Source organism: Protomyctophum bolini (assembly GCF_963924005.1).
Source record: "Protomyctophum bolini genome assembly, chromosome: 1".
Lineage (NCBI taxonomy): Eukaryota > Metazoa > Chordata > Actinopteri > Myctophiformes > Myctophidae > Protomyctophum > Protomyctophum bolini.
The window spans coordinates 17519608-17535546 of NC_137862.1; the positions used below are offsets into that span (position 1 = coordinate 17519608).

Genomic DNA, 15939 nt, shown 5'->3' on the forward strand with positions numbered 1-15939 from the left:
CAGCAGCAGGACCACAACAACGTGTCCCAACACGTCAGCGGGTGCCTCTGTGCCAGAACTCGCACAGATTGGATCAAAGTCAACAACGTTAGAGGCCTGGTTGGTTACGTTTGAAGATGAGCATTCCTGCAGGCGTCCAGTGACGTCAGAGACAATAAGGAGCATGAACAACTTCATGTGCTTTTATTTTCCACAAACCTGCATAAATATAATTATGATGTAAAACCAGTGTTTCTCAACCTTTATAATGTATGTATTTGATACAATTAGTTCTCTCTTGGTGTTATTTTAAGTCAGAGACTGTACAAATGGAACCAAATGGTTTTGAAATGTTGGTGTTGTTGTCATCTTTTCATGTCTGTGCATTAGCTTGGATTAATTGACCTGACACGCATATGCTTTGTAGACTCTTCACAAATAAATTATTCCATCTATTAATCTATTAACTCACCTAAATTTGAAGTTCATGATAGATAGATGGAAAGCTTCCTAGTCGGACGTCCCCTCGGGGTAAATGATACAATCATGCAATTAAGATCAGCCAGGGTAGATTATCTTTTCCTCATTTTGGTTTCACCCTCAGGCACTAACCTTCTTGAAAAGACCAACGCAGAACAGCTATTCCTGGACAAAACATTTTGTGGAACATCGATCCTTAGGATGTTAAAATGACACTACATGTATAAGCAGGTGTCAGAATCTTCCCTTGTCTACATTTTACAAGACACTAAATGGACGGCTTATTTTAATTCTGCACACAACAGTAGCTTGTCGAGTTGTTGAACATTCCAACCTTACAACACAATTGTACATCCATTAGCCAAACGCCACTACGCCAGTGGTTATAGGAGGTATTTTTTACTTTCAATTTTCAATACTTTTACTCCACTCCATCTCTTTACTTACTTTTACTCCCACTACAATTATTTGAAAACTTTAGCTACTACTTACTGTTGTAAAACTCTAAGTACTGAACCCTCATCTGGTTGACAGACAGGTAGTGTGTGCCGGCAGGGTGGTGTGTGACAATCCGGTTGAAGTATACCTTGGTACGGCGGCGGCGGTCGACGGGCCCGGGAGAACAATAACGCGACACGAGACAGTATCACGCTAAAAGGTTCACCAGTTTATTGCACATACTGGAAATATATAGCTGGATCCTAATGACGTAACTAACAACACTTGAGACATAACAACCGCTTACTGCAGCAAGCTGACCTTGCTGTCTGAGATGTCTCCAATAGCTCCTATAAAGTATGCTACAGTTCAGTCAGTACACAATACATTATCAAGTACACCGTGCTCTCACGTACAAGTACACAGCCATGGGCCATCAGATTATAACACTTACCTTCTCCATTTTTATTAATATTACAGAATATAGAGTAGGCCTACATTAACCACTCAGCCATATATATACTCCAGCTATATGAAAAAAGACGATCTACAAGCTCTCAACGCATTGCAAGGCAATGAGTTGTGAGCTTGTAGATTTGAAAACATTTATCGTGAAATCCGTACTTTTGGTACTGTAACTTTTACTCAACAAAACTTTGAATACCGGACTTTTACTTTACGTATTCTACATTGTGATATTGATACTTTTACTTACGTAAATAATGTGAGCACTTCTTCCACTACTGCCGAAAGCCAGCATGGCAGCATGCTCTAAAGCCGCTTAAGCATGGAAAACAATATTTCCCTAATAGCTCCTTAGGATGTGAAAGCCTCTACTAAACTTCCTCTTTAATGAACATTTATGAATTAACATTGAGAAACAGAGGAATCATGCAGCTTAACTCGCTCTACCTCATGTGGTTTGCTGGCATACTAGTGGTGCCCCAATGGCGGCTGCTGAGTTTGTGCGTGTGGCTGCGCTCGCACACGCACACAATAGATACATGTGTGTGGACGTAAACATGTGTGCGTATGACTGTGCATCTGTATTTTCTCATAACCAAAGTGCACCGACTCCATCATTCTACAACACAAGTCATCACTGGAGGTATAGGAGCACAAGATGCAACCATGCTAAAGGTGGGTAGACGGTTTTATGTGATGCTTTCAGCCAGGAATATATATGTACGCTATAGTCATATAGTGTATTATCTAATGTCTATACTTTACTGTAAAACCCTCGACTGAATCCAAAACACATACATTACATAATGTGGATCAATGTCGTTTTTAGAGATTCTGAACAGTTTCTGATAGAATTCACTTTTTACTGATAAAGATGTAGATGTTACATCCCCACCAAAGAGGTCCAGGTGTCATTTTTTGCAAAAGCGCATTATGGCTATTTCCCCTACCACAAGCTCTCAATGAATTGCATTGAATTGAATGGGGCTATGGGATGTTGTGCTAATTTCCATCGCTCAAAAATATTTTTTTAAATATATCCTCTCTTCATAATGTAAATAGTGTCCCAAGCGGCACACTCGATGGAAATAAGCGAATTAGCAAAAAAACAAAAAGATATTAGGGGAAATTAAGCCAATAATGCACTTTTGCACAAAATAACACCTGGAACTCTTTGTTGGGGACGTAATAACTACAAATAAAAGTAAGAAAGCATTCTAGTATGGAATTATCCTTTAAGCAAATTGTTCAGATTGGTTCAGAATATCTTCTCACCTGTGGTGAAAAGCAGCAATAAGGCCATCATTAGCTGTAATGGCCGTGGCTCATGGGGAACAGTGGACAGTGGAATGCTGCACTGCTGCTTTCTTTGATGTCTGCTAATGACAGGGAAACGATAACGACAGTGACATTGACCTTTAGGGGGGGCAAAGGTGGAAGCGGAGAGGTGCACCGCTGTGTGGAGAAAAGACTCAAATTAACTAAATGGGATAGGGCCAATGGAGCTCACCTAATACAAGGAAAATTATACAAAATGGAGGAGGATTATGTTTGTGTGTTTGCTGTAAAATTGCATATGCACCGTGGAGGCAGAACTACTCAGGACTCCTATAGCCTATACTAGACTCATGCCTCTTTTAGACGGCGACCATCTCCAGATAAAACGTCCCAAGTCCTGTTGCGTTCTCATTTTTTATTGAGCCTTTACATGAAAACGCTATAATGTGGCTAGGTGGCGGTAACGGGCTGCCAAATAGACCAGTCACCCACGTACAAGAAGAAGAATCCCTTCACACAACCCTATCAGAGTTTTGCTTCCAGAACACAAGTTTTTAGAGTCTAAAACACAAGACTTGTGTGGATTACGGTTTTTAGACTACTCGTGTAAAGACCACCTTAGCATATAGCAGGGCATTGTGGGTTCTTCCCTTTCACTTCTCTCCACTATAGCCAGCCACACCACGTTACTTCTGAGGTACCTGTGCTGTGGACAAATTAACTTCCATGTCACATGAACTCTCTCAAATGATGCTTCATTCCTCTCACTGTATCACACTGGAAGGATGGTGATCACTGACTTTTAGCAGTTCAGGTAGGATTCAACATTTGAATTCCTTTGATAGAAATATCTTCATGGTGCTCTGAAATTCATTGTGAATTGTTAATTAATTATTAATTTGAGGGTTTGAGTAAATAATGATGTATGTAAAGTGTTACTAAGCATTACTTCAATTCACTGAAATGTACACCACCGAGCCACTAATCTTACCTCTGATGTTATGTAAACCTGTGTGTGTGTGTGTGTGTGTGTGTGTGTGTGTGTGTGTGTGTGTGTGTGTGTGTGTGTGTGTGTGCGGCAGCATTTTGTATTAGCTAGAGAGAGAAGGATGAGTATTTCCAATTTTCAGCACTTTTATTTCTACACGACTACATCTCAAAGGCAAATATTATACTTCTACTCACTACAATTATTTGAAAGCTTTAGTTACTTTGTACATTTTGATTATTATTACAAAAACATAAATTAACTACTTCAGCCCTATAATTCATTTCCCCTCCATCAGGCTCCCCGGCTGGCCAGGGGGAGGCAGTTTAGTGACCAGGATTACTGCATGTTTTTTGTGAGGGTACCTACCCTAGGGGACACGGGGAGAACATGCAAACTCCACACAGAAAGGCCCTTTTGCCAACCCCGCCTTCGGGTACGGGCACTGATGACGGAGGAGGAAACACGCCGCCAGCACCCACAGCGTCCCGAGCGGGAATCGAACCCAGGACCTTCTAGCTGTCAGGCGACAGCACTACCAACTGTGCCACCGTGCCCCGATCTGATATTTTCAATTTGAAAACTTGTGAAATGGGACATTCTTCATAATGAGTACTTTTACTTTTGGTACTTTAAGTACATATTGATGAAGATACTTTTGTACTTTCTCTTTAGTACATTTTGAATGTTTTGACTCGAATTTCGAATTTAGGTCGCTCATCCTAGCGCCACACGTCGCAAAGTGGAGGAAGGAAATTGTGGGAGCAAAGGTAGACAAAGTCACAACATTTCAAATTGTGGTTCTCAGTGTATTTTTAATGGAGGAAATGTCAGAGTGTATTTGTATGAAAGAATGTTAACAGTGAATATGTAGTAAATTAAGCTGCATGCAGTGCCATGAGGTTGCACAGAAGAAAAGGACAGTGATGTGTGTATGAAGTGTTTGATCAGCATCATCTTCAGTTCAATCAGAAATGGGATTTGTGAGAATGCAACAGCCTTACTTCAATGGGGATTGTTTTGGGAAGAAGCAGTTGTCCGTGCAAGGGTCTCAGGTTGCAAAGGAACAATTTAATTGGGCAGCTGATCCAGAAGCCATTGAAGGGCGTGGAGGAGTGGGGTGATATCATGGAAGGGCAACAGGCTCTGAGCTCAGGGAGTTGAGAGTTGATTCACGGTCAATACAAAAGTTTAGCATCACAACAGCTGTATTTCCTCATCTTAAGACAATCGACCTGTCACACTGATGTAATGGTACTGGATGGGAGTGGGACCTACCAGACGTATTTTCTATGGAATTTAACTACAGTGTATTTGGCATGGTTCTATTTTGTCTTTTAACACCATCAGAAAGGCTCTACAGAGCCTTGATTCACTGGAGCACGTTGGCATTGGAGGACGTGTGGATAGACAGAGATCTCTAAAATATTATCTGCAAAATATCCACACTGAGGACACTCATCATGCAGGGTAGATTCAATGCCATTCAGCTAACCAACCTGGATGTATCTGTTAATGACCTGACTGAACTGTCTAAGGATTCAATAAAACACAATTGAGTCATTTGAACCTCTACTGTCTGGAACTACCTTGACTAACTAGACTCTCTCTGCTGGACCTGAGCAAACAATGAGTTAACAGTGATCAATGTCTCCATGTTCAGTTTTCTCCCTGCTCTCAGGTATATTAAAATGAATGACAACCCTTTAGCTTGTGATTGTTCTAATGCTGACTTTCAGCAGTGTTTGCAGGACAATAACCAAACGCAGGTAGTTGACGCTCACCACTACACGTATGGCTTTCCTCCGGCTAAAAAGGGAACCATGTTTCTGGACTTTGACATCCATTACTGTTGGGTGGACATCTGATACATTTCCTCCACTTGTGTGATTGTGCTAACTCTGCTCACATCCTTCACCTACCACTTCCTGTGGTTGCATCTTTTCTATGCCTACTACCTCTTCTTGGCCTTCCTTTATGATGCCAAAGAAAGAAAGAGGGGGGTCTCCTCAGTGCTACGATGCCTTCATCTCCTACAACGTTCACGATGAGCTCTGGGTTTACAGAGAAATGCTTCCAGTGCTGGAGGGAAAGCAGGGCTGGAGGCTCTGTCTGCACCACCGAGACTTCCCACCAGGAACAAACCTCTCTCTGTCTTTAAGTAATAATACTGTAATTATTTAAATATGTCTGTCACTTTCTGTCACCAACAGTTGTATACAGGTAGTGAGTAGGGACATCTGTCTGAAAAACGGTGTTATCTGTGCTGTGTTGGCATTATTATCACCACAGTATGTGATACTATGTGTATGTCTGTCTCTCAAGAAGTGAAATTGTTTTTTTGGATGTGGTTTCAATAAATGTTCTGTTTGCAGGTAAACCCATCATAGAGAACATTACAGATGCCACCAATGGCAGCAGAAAGATCATCTGTGTGATCAGCCATCATTGTGTGTTGATTCTTTAAAGATTTTCACAGATTTAAAAAAATCACACCCGTGTGAACTGAGTGATGCAACTCCCCTCCCCCCTCTCCTCTCTCTCTCTCTCTCTTTCTCATTAGCAGGCAACAGTGCAGCACTAATACTATCTCTCTCTCTCTCTGTTTCTGGCACAACAGCGCCCGTACTGGTACTCATAGTCATACTGGTGGCCACATAGGTGAACACATAGGTAGGTGAACACTGATATTGCTGTTCCTTGGAGTGGTTGCACCACTCAAATATATATATATATATATATATTATTTTTTTAATCCAAGGACAAATACATATAATTCTGGGGGGCCCTTGACATGGAAAAAGTTAGGACTTAGAGTTAGAAGACATTTGTCAAATCTGCCTCAGATCTTAATGGGTTAAGTCATTTATGCAGGATGATGCAAACAGGAGGAGGGGTGCACTGTTCTGTTCAGCAACAGTAAGAACCCCGGTTCAGAACTCCACACTACAGACAGACAACTGTCAATTAATTGCCAATTATCAGAATGTGATCCATATTTGACAAATATTCAACAAACAAAGTGAACAATCTTAGCCATCTTTGTTGAAGCCACAGCTATTCTGCAAAGAGAATAAATGAGTGGTCCTACAGTATAAAGGCCTGTACCTGGTAACCAGACACTGTCACTGGCTGCAACCTACAGAACCCGATACTGCACTGACATACTCGTGAGCATTCAGCTAAAATAATGATCGACTACAATATCTCTCTACTATATCATTAGTACAGTTTTTGTCCAAACAATGCATGTGCACATTATTACTTCTGTAGATGGCTACTATGTCACAAAGCTGTGAACAAAAGCTATAAGCTAGTTAGGTCCTCGGCAGCTCTACTGGTCAGTAAAAGGCAGTAGGTTCTCAAACGTTTTTGACTCAGGGGCACCTCTGACTGTGAGTAACTTTTTCATCCATGGCACCCCTTAATTACACTGTTGATTTTTTTTAAGTCTTGTGTCATATTATAGTACGTAATGCATATCTTTCTTGCTAAGACACAGTATGTCACGGAGGCAGATTTGAGAGAATATTAGTTTCCATTAGGAAATACTGATCCATATTCTGGGGGGAAAGTACAGTGGAACTCTAGTCTGTATCGAGGGTCTAAGACTAAGTGGTTACACTGAAGTGATATTGATGAATTCCAAATATTATCAAAGTATTCTAAAGGCATAGCACAGCTGGACTCGCAAAACTCTGGTGTAAGGATTGGATCATATCACTCACAAACAGGATACTGTGGGAGCTCTGTGGGACTACTATATTGAGTGCACACCCAGGAAAATGTGTGTATGAACATGAATGTCTGCATTTGCTGTCAGTGTTAGTCTATATAAAACATAGTAGTCTACACAATGCATTATGTGTTATGTTTGGTATTGGTTGGTATCCAAATACATATTTTCCACTCTTTATGGATGTGAAGAGACTTTATCTTAAAGTATACTGTAGGAATACAACTACATAAGTAAGAAATTATTTGGTATTGAAGCAGAATGGTTTGATGGCAGCATTTTATATTAACAATATTAGTTATGCATGACCTTGAGACAGAATTATCTTGCTTGTGAGCCACGACAATCCTTCAACAGCAATGTAGTTCTCTCTCTCTCTCTCTCTCTCTCTCATATGCTATTTCCAAATGACTGATAGCACAAATCTATGACATGTTATTGTACTCTGTTAAGAATGGGTAAGTTAGCCAAGAAAAATTGTGGCATTTTGAAAGTTGTTGAACATTTGTGATAATAATAATAATAATAATAAATACAATTACCAATTGACAATTGCCATGTGTCTTAGACGTTTTGAATGGTGATTTCAGGCTGTGTTTTTTATTTTCATCTGTCTTTTTCTGTCACTCGTCTCATGGTTCAGCTGTCTCTAAAGAGATGTACTGGTTCCCAGGACACTCACAATCAATCAGCGCGCGTGCGCGTGCGTGTGTGTGTGTGTGTGTGCAAACTGTCTTAACTTCTGTCAACAGTTCCACATTTGTGCCCTGCCCCGGTGCTGATCTGTCCAGAGGGCGAGCGCTATCACACACAGTGTCATGTCATGTCAACAGAATGACAGGAATGGATGCCACGCCACAAGATCAGCCAGGAAAACACAAGCAGCAGCATTCTGCTGTTCACATACTGTATACTGTTACAGCCCTTTCATAATGGTTTCTCTCTTCTCTGTCTGAGCCCTAGCTGGCTGTTGCCATTCAATACAAGGACAACACACCACCAGCCATTCATACACACACACACAGACACATTGGCTGTGGTTAGATTATAGCTGCTATTGTTTTCTTAACCTGTGAACGTTTGTGAAGCATAAGCACACTGCACGCATGCTGTTGGCTCTCTTCTCTTTTCAGCAATGCCCTGCATCAGTGGTTCCAAACGTTTTAGCTCCCCAGGAAAGTGAAAATAGCCGATCTGCTATTTTCACTACTTCTTATTATTTTATTTTTAATAGAATTTATTTATTCATATATTTTCATTAGAATTCATTAAAAAAATTGAAACCTTTTTTTGCGAGTGCGACGCAAATTAAAATGGGTCCGCCACCCAAACATTTCTCCCGACCGGCAGTTTGTGAAACTGTGCCCTGTATGCCACACACACACACACACACACACACACACACACACACACACAGACTGGCATGGAGCCAGCTATAAGTGCCTTGCTCAAGGGTATGTTGACCTTGTAATACAACCATTTCAATGGGTTATATTACAAGGTGATGTTGATGACATAATGACAGAGAGAGGTTCCAACTTAAGGGCCGTGAGGCAGACAGAAGTCCCACATGTGTCATGGCCATGGGTTTGTAGTACTTTTCCACAATACCAAGTGGCTTTCTGGCTAGCAATGTGCAGAGAACGTCCGCAACGTTTCTAACGTTTCCTCTCTCAAGACTGAATCATTTTGCTGCAAAACTTTGAACACCCATCACACCTGGAGGCATTTTGTTAGTATCATAAGCTCTATATACTGTACTCTGTTGTGCTGGCGAATAGCAAAACATTTCTGATATATACGTTTAGATCGCTTTCTTTTTACCATTTCTGAAAATGTTTGCCTACAGTATAATGCACATACCTAAAATACGAAGGTAAACGGCAGTGGGCACAAAATGTAAAATAATAAGCGTTGTGCGCTTGTAGATCTGCTATTTTCACTAGATTGGGTCCCGGGCAAACATCCAATCTTTCTTTTGGGTATCGACCTGAAAGGTTTGGGAATCCACTGCTATAGGCTATCCAATAAGAATGCCAGGTTAAGAGTGGTTAACTCCTGAAGTGAATGCTTTAGCCTGAAAGGTAGACAAATCACTGTAATGTTCTCTTCGTTTTCTCTTCTACAATTCCACACGTCTCCATGGATGACCTGCCGTCTGTCTGTAAATGGATTTAGAAGTAATGTGGGTGGTGAATTGTATTTTAATGGTGTGTTGTCGTGTGTACTACGAACAACAAAAACAAGGTTTCCCCTGTTTAGCGTTGAGGTACCCTGCAACTCAGGCCCACAAAGGCCGCAGTGTTCAGTCCAGTGCTGCCCTGTGCAGAACAGAGCCGGGCTCACAGAGCTGAACAGACACAGCACTGTGACTGTCCATCCATACCCTTCTGCTTCCATTAGACGTAATGCTGTGGGGCTCAGACAGTCATAGAGTACACCCAGACCCACCCAGTCATAGAGTACAACCAGACCCACCCAGTCATAGAGTACACCCAGACCCACCCAGTCATAGAGTACACCCAGACCCACCCACCCACACTATGAAGTATAAACTCACCCGTTACATTACACCAGTGGTTCATAAACTCACTTAAGCTCCAGATCCAAAAGATACGTTTCACCTCGAGTTCTCCTCGGGACCCAAACCTGAACAATTAACCACTTAAGTCCTATTTAATAGTGACTATAGCCAATCTACAAGCTCACAATGCTATACGAAAATATTATGACAATTTCTAAAAGGTCATTTGAAAAAAAAAAAATGATTTTTGTTTATTTCTGACATTATTTAGGCTATTTAGGATGTTCTTTAGGATGTTCTGTTTTTTTAATCTTTTGAAATAATTACAGAAAGAAAATGTAGGACCCATTCAACTCATGACGCATAAATAAAGAATCGGTCCGTGACCCATTGTTTGTGAAACACTCCATCAGACGTAATGCTGTGGCTCAGTCATAGAAAGTACACCCGGTCCCACCACCCACACTATGAAGTATGAACTCATCCATTACACACACTCTCCTTTGAGTGGAGTCCTCATCCCCCACCCTTTCCCTTCATATGTGTCAGCAGCCTAAATACAGTTGGGGGCACACCATTGGTTTAGGCACTTGTAGATCTGCTATTTTGTCCACTCAGTGAGTTGCAAACGTACACAAATATTATCCTATTTCCTTTGAAACACAATTTATTTATTATACACTTATGTCACAATTTATGGTATTTACAGTACCCTGTCATTTGTTGAGAACAGTGGTTTCTCATATCAAGGCCAATTATTTATTCAGCATTTGAGCCACGGACCACCATTTGATGACATTTAGCCTCTCAGACCAAAAACTTTGACGTTGATCAAATTACCAAATTTTGTATAATTCTTGCAAATTAAGTAAGGCAGTAAGTAAGGGTCCATTTGGTTTCATTATACACTCTCAAGAGTTAAAGATCTAATAAGGGTCTATTTGGTTAGCAACTCTACATAATTTACCTGCAACCTCCTCAAGGACCACTGGTGGTCCCCGGACCACTGGTTGAGAACCACTGCTATAGGGTCTTTCGCTCACTGAAATTGGATACATTAATAGGAATATACTGTATCGTGTCCTTTCTTTCCAAACAAATAAGGCCACTGGGTCGGGGTGGTGCAGTCTATTGTTGCTGTACAACTCGCGTCGTGTCTCCTCTTGTATAGTTAAGTTATAAGTATAATTCAGTTGCATCAAAACAAAACATTTATTTCTCCGTCACATAAACTTAAACTGGGTATTCAAATAAAACAAAAGGAATCAGAATATGTCAGTACAGACAACTATTGCTATACTGTAATTGTACCTGAAACACTTATGTGAACCCTAGCTTCACTAAGGCAGATGTACAAGCTCACTGTGCGTTGCAACGTGACACGTTGTGAGCTTGTAGATCAGCTATATTTAGCGAAGATAATTATTGTAGAGAGTGATAGCCTAGTTGAGAATCCAGTCAATCCAGGTTTCACTAAACCCTATACTTGACTGGTGTCCCCCAGGGATCTATGCTGAAAATGCTGATCTACAAGCTCACAATGCGTGTGGTTCATGTGATTAAGTCAGACATCCTTATATTGAATAAAATGACTTGATGGAGGGAACTATTCTTACTTGCACTAGGCAAGTAAGAATAGTTTAGTTTTTTCCCCAGTAGTAATCTTCATGATTACATCAGCACTTCCTGGGAACAATTCAACTTTCTTTCTAACGAAACCCTTACGGCCCTTTGTCAACGCAATTACTACTACAATGACATTCAGCCATAAAATACAATCAAGGAGACTGCACGAGCGCGGTCAACAAACTGTGACGCTTCCCTGTCTGTGTGTCACATTCTATCTCCCAGCAGGGAGTCACCTGTCTGTCGTCAGGTGCCCTGCACCTACAAATCCTTTCTCAAAAGGGGAGGGAAAACCTCCATTCAGCATGTCAAATCCATAGCATAATTATAATAATTAAATGACCGCAAAAACATACAACTCATAAAGCAGGCAATAATATTCAGAATAAATACAAATCATCATCAATAGAAAATGGATCTAACATACATGTACACCAGCTTCATTTCATATAGGTCAGAGTAGGAGCACATATTACTACTACTAAATCCAAATAAAAATCAGACCAGTCTGAAGTGAGTGGTACTGTACTGTACTGTACTGTACTGTACTGTACTGTACTGTACTGTACTGTACTGTACTGTACTGTACTGTACTGTACTGTACTGTACTGTACTGTACTGTCTGTGTGTTAGGCTGTGCAACAGTGACACTTGGTGGTGAACAAACACTATAACGCTATTTTCGTGCTTGGACGGACAGACAGACCCAAGGGACACACATAGATGTCTATAGGAGTGGTTGCACCACTCAAAAACTTCCAAAAGTAGGACTAAATGCCTAAAAAGCATGCATTTGATGTAAATTATGTGTTTATGCGATTTCCTCTTAGATCAGCAACATTTATAATAGTAATGGGTCTGAGTGGCAAGATTGAGTTGACCTTTTTTATTACTGTCCCTAAAATGGACAAACATTTTGGCTAACAAGCCTAAGAGAGAGAGAGAGAGAGAGAGAGAGAGAGAGAGAGAGAGAGAGAGAGAGAGAGAGAGAGAGAGAGAGAGAGAGAGAGAGAGAGAGAGAGAGAATCAGCAGAAGGAGGTAGAGGAAAAGACAAGAATGAGACAAAATCAGAGAGGGACAACAACAGACTTCCAGGTCAATTAAGGACATAATGAGAAAAAATATCTAAACCAGCTCTATTTTGACTAACGGTAACACTACATTTAAGATACCACTGTTGAAACACTGTCACAATCCTGATATGCATATATGCACTGTATTGAATTACAGCATTGCTTGGCGGCGGTTAGTTATACTTATCCACTTAAACCCCATATCATGGCTGACCGGAGTCCCTCAGGGCTCGATACTAGTGTTTTCTGTTATTGAGGTGACAAATCTTTCGCTGAATATATTTTCCCCACAACAAGGACGCCGGGGTTTAAGTGGTTAAGAATTCCTCTGCGCTTTAGAGCGATGCCTTCCATGCATTCCACAAATCCAAGGAGACAACTAGGTCGCCGTGTCCCGAGATCCCGACCTCCTCCGAGGCTGGAATGCTATGGTGTTGTTGAGCCCACTGAAGCATGATCGTCTCCTCTACTAACTACACTAACTGCACTTCTCACCAACACTCTCTCAGAGGTGGAAAGTAAACTAAATACATTTACTTAAGTACTGTATACTTAAGTACAATTTTGGGGTATTTGTACTTCACTTGAGTATTTCAAATTTGCAATACTTTTACTTCACTACATTTATTTGACAGCTTTATCTACTAGTTACTTTGTAGATTTGGATAATTATTACAAAACATGCAGTAACCACTTCAGCCCTATATACATTTTGGCTATTTGGCTATATCTGCTATTTTCTAAATATTGAAAACTTGAAGTGAGACATTCTGTATAATGAGTACTTTAACTTTTGGTACTTTAAGTACATTTTGATGCCAATACATTTTGAATTTCTGACTTTTGCTTGTAATAGAGTATTGTAGTAGGCCAATTGAGTTAATGAGTACTTATTTCCACCACTGCATTTTCTACAGCAGTAGCTCTCAAAGTATTTCATGTCAAGGACCCCCACATTGATATGAATTTGCAGACTACCATCTGAAAATGTTTTGTGCCAAGGACACCCATGAAGAGAAGTCTTGTATTTCTTTCAAGATTTAAAATAAAATGTTAAGAAATACCAGATGTACAAGCTTTCAGCGTTGCACAAAGTGACACACGGTGAGCTTGTATATCTGCTATTTTTGAATAGCCAACATATTTATGGATAAACTGGTTAAAAATGAGTGATGCTGTATTAACACATTTTGCTCTGGACCACCTGGAACTCCCCCAAGGACCCCTGGTGAGAACCACTCACAGTTCTACAGTAGCATATGAGGCCTAGCATGTCTATTATAATGCATTACATACTTATAATACATTATAATCTTCTTATAACATTTTAAGTATAATCACCCACTTATAGTGATTTATAGAAACGACACTCTAATGCATAATGTAATAATAATTAATGTATTACATGAGAATTATAACACAGTATGATCCTGGACCAACCAGCTCAGTGCGGCATTGTGGTTAGAATGTCCGCCCTGAGACTAGGTGGAGATTATAAGATTATAACAATGTCACCCTGCTTGGCACTCCGCATCAACAGTTGGATTGGGGTCCGTGTGACAATAGTGTCATGTCCAGGGGATGTTCATCAAGCTGTCTCTCGCTACGGAAACAGGAGATAGGATCCTGACCTATGAGCCACATGGCTCGGGATCCACTGGTTCCCAAGGCTTCTTAGTACGTACTTTCTTATAATGGACAAAAGTTTATGAGCGACCAACAGTATTTAGGATACTTGACCTTGTTATAAATCTTTATACAATACTCATGTGTTATTATAGTATAGCATTATAAGTACTTATGAGTTCTCAGAGGTGGAATAATACTGTTTAAAGCAGATTATAATGCTTTTACACTTGACCTTCATGTCCTTATAGATCAGCTCAGGTCATACCAAAGAAATACTATAAAAAAAGGGAGCCAATGCCTGCATGGCAGTGCATGCTTGGCACTCAACATCAAGGGTTGGATTGGGGTCCCTATGACATACTAGCATCATATCCAGGGGGTGTACTTGTATATCGTGGCCGCTTCCACACTACAGAAACAGGTTATAGGCCCCTGCCCTATGCACCACACAAGGGCATAATGAGTTATTCATTAACCCAGTAATGAAATGTACTGTTAGTAGCAATTCACTATGTTAAGTGTTTTAGCCTGACCTCAAAGCAGACTTCATCTCTCTCACACCCACCCACACAACAATGAAAATCTACTGATGTGTATTCTTAGAAGTATTACACACTTGCATCATACTCAGAAGACTTGTGTTAAACTGGACAGTTCTCTTATGTCTTTGACACACACACACACACACACACACACACACACACACACACACACACACACACACACACACACACACACACACACACACACACACACACACACACACACACACACACACACACACACACACACACGTTCTTCAAGCTAGTTCAAGGCTGTAGAAAGTCCATCACAAAACTAGCCTGCCACAAGGCTGTGGATAGATGTGCTGAGCTCTCTGACAGACAGTCCTACATGGATGACCAGCCAGGGTCATGTGGTGCACGTGTCCCTGCCACCCTGTTGGAACGGTGCCGGAGCGCGGGTGCTTCGTTTTGCCGGCCACTCCCATGGGAGTGTATTTTATTTAAAGGTTACTCTCTAACGAACACAATCCCTCTCGTTCACTTACCGCCTCAGCCCACACAAATTGGAGCCACTCTCTCTCATATAATCCTGCCCAGCGGCTACCAGCTTCTCTCTCCTCCACCTCCCCTCTCCGTCCTCCCTCCCTTCTGTTAGGAGCAGTCTGCATGATGATGACACGCAGACGCATGCAAAGGTTACAGTGTAATTTTATGTTATTTAGACAGATGCTACAGCTTCATTGCTTTTCTGGTATCCTATAGTTTTAATGGTATTTTTTTGGGGGACATTTCGATTGTCTTTGGACTGATGCTAGGTTCTTGGTTTGCCTGTGATCCTAGTTGAGGAACTACACTGTCTCTCTGCATCTGATGTATCCGTTTACCTTGCTCATTGTAAGTCACTCTGGATAAAGGGCACCTGCTCAATGCCGAAATTGTGAATTGAAGTGACGATATAGTATAGTGGAAGCATAAAGAGAGCTCATTTAAGATATACTGTAAGATTGTCAAATATAAATGTACTGTATCTATCACCAGTGAATATATGCCTGAATATACATATATCACCAATGGATGATTGGATATGTAGTATGTAGGGACTATCTACACAGGTCTACTGCATGTACAGTACATCTGGATGGGTATATGCTTAAATAAAAATGTTTTAAAACTAGCTGTAAGAGGTGTGAGAAAACGCAGATCTCTTTGACAGGCC

The 15939-nt window shown here is 40.8% G+C and overlaps 1 protein-coding gene across 1 annotated transcript in view; it reads right to left on the reverse strand.

Annotated features, from left to right (window-relative positions):
• slc12a4 (solute carrier family 12 member 4) overlaps positions 1-15939 on the reverse strand; it is a 40422-nt gene that overhangs the window by 23389 nt on the left and 1094 nt on the right. The window lies entirely within an intron of this gene.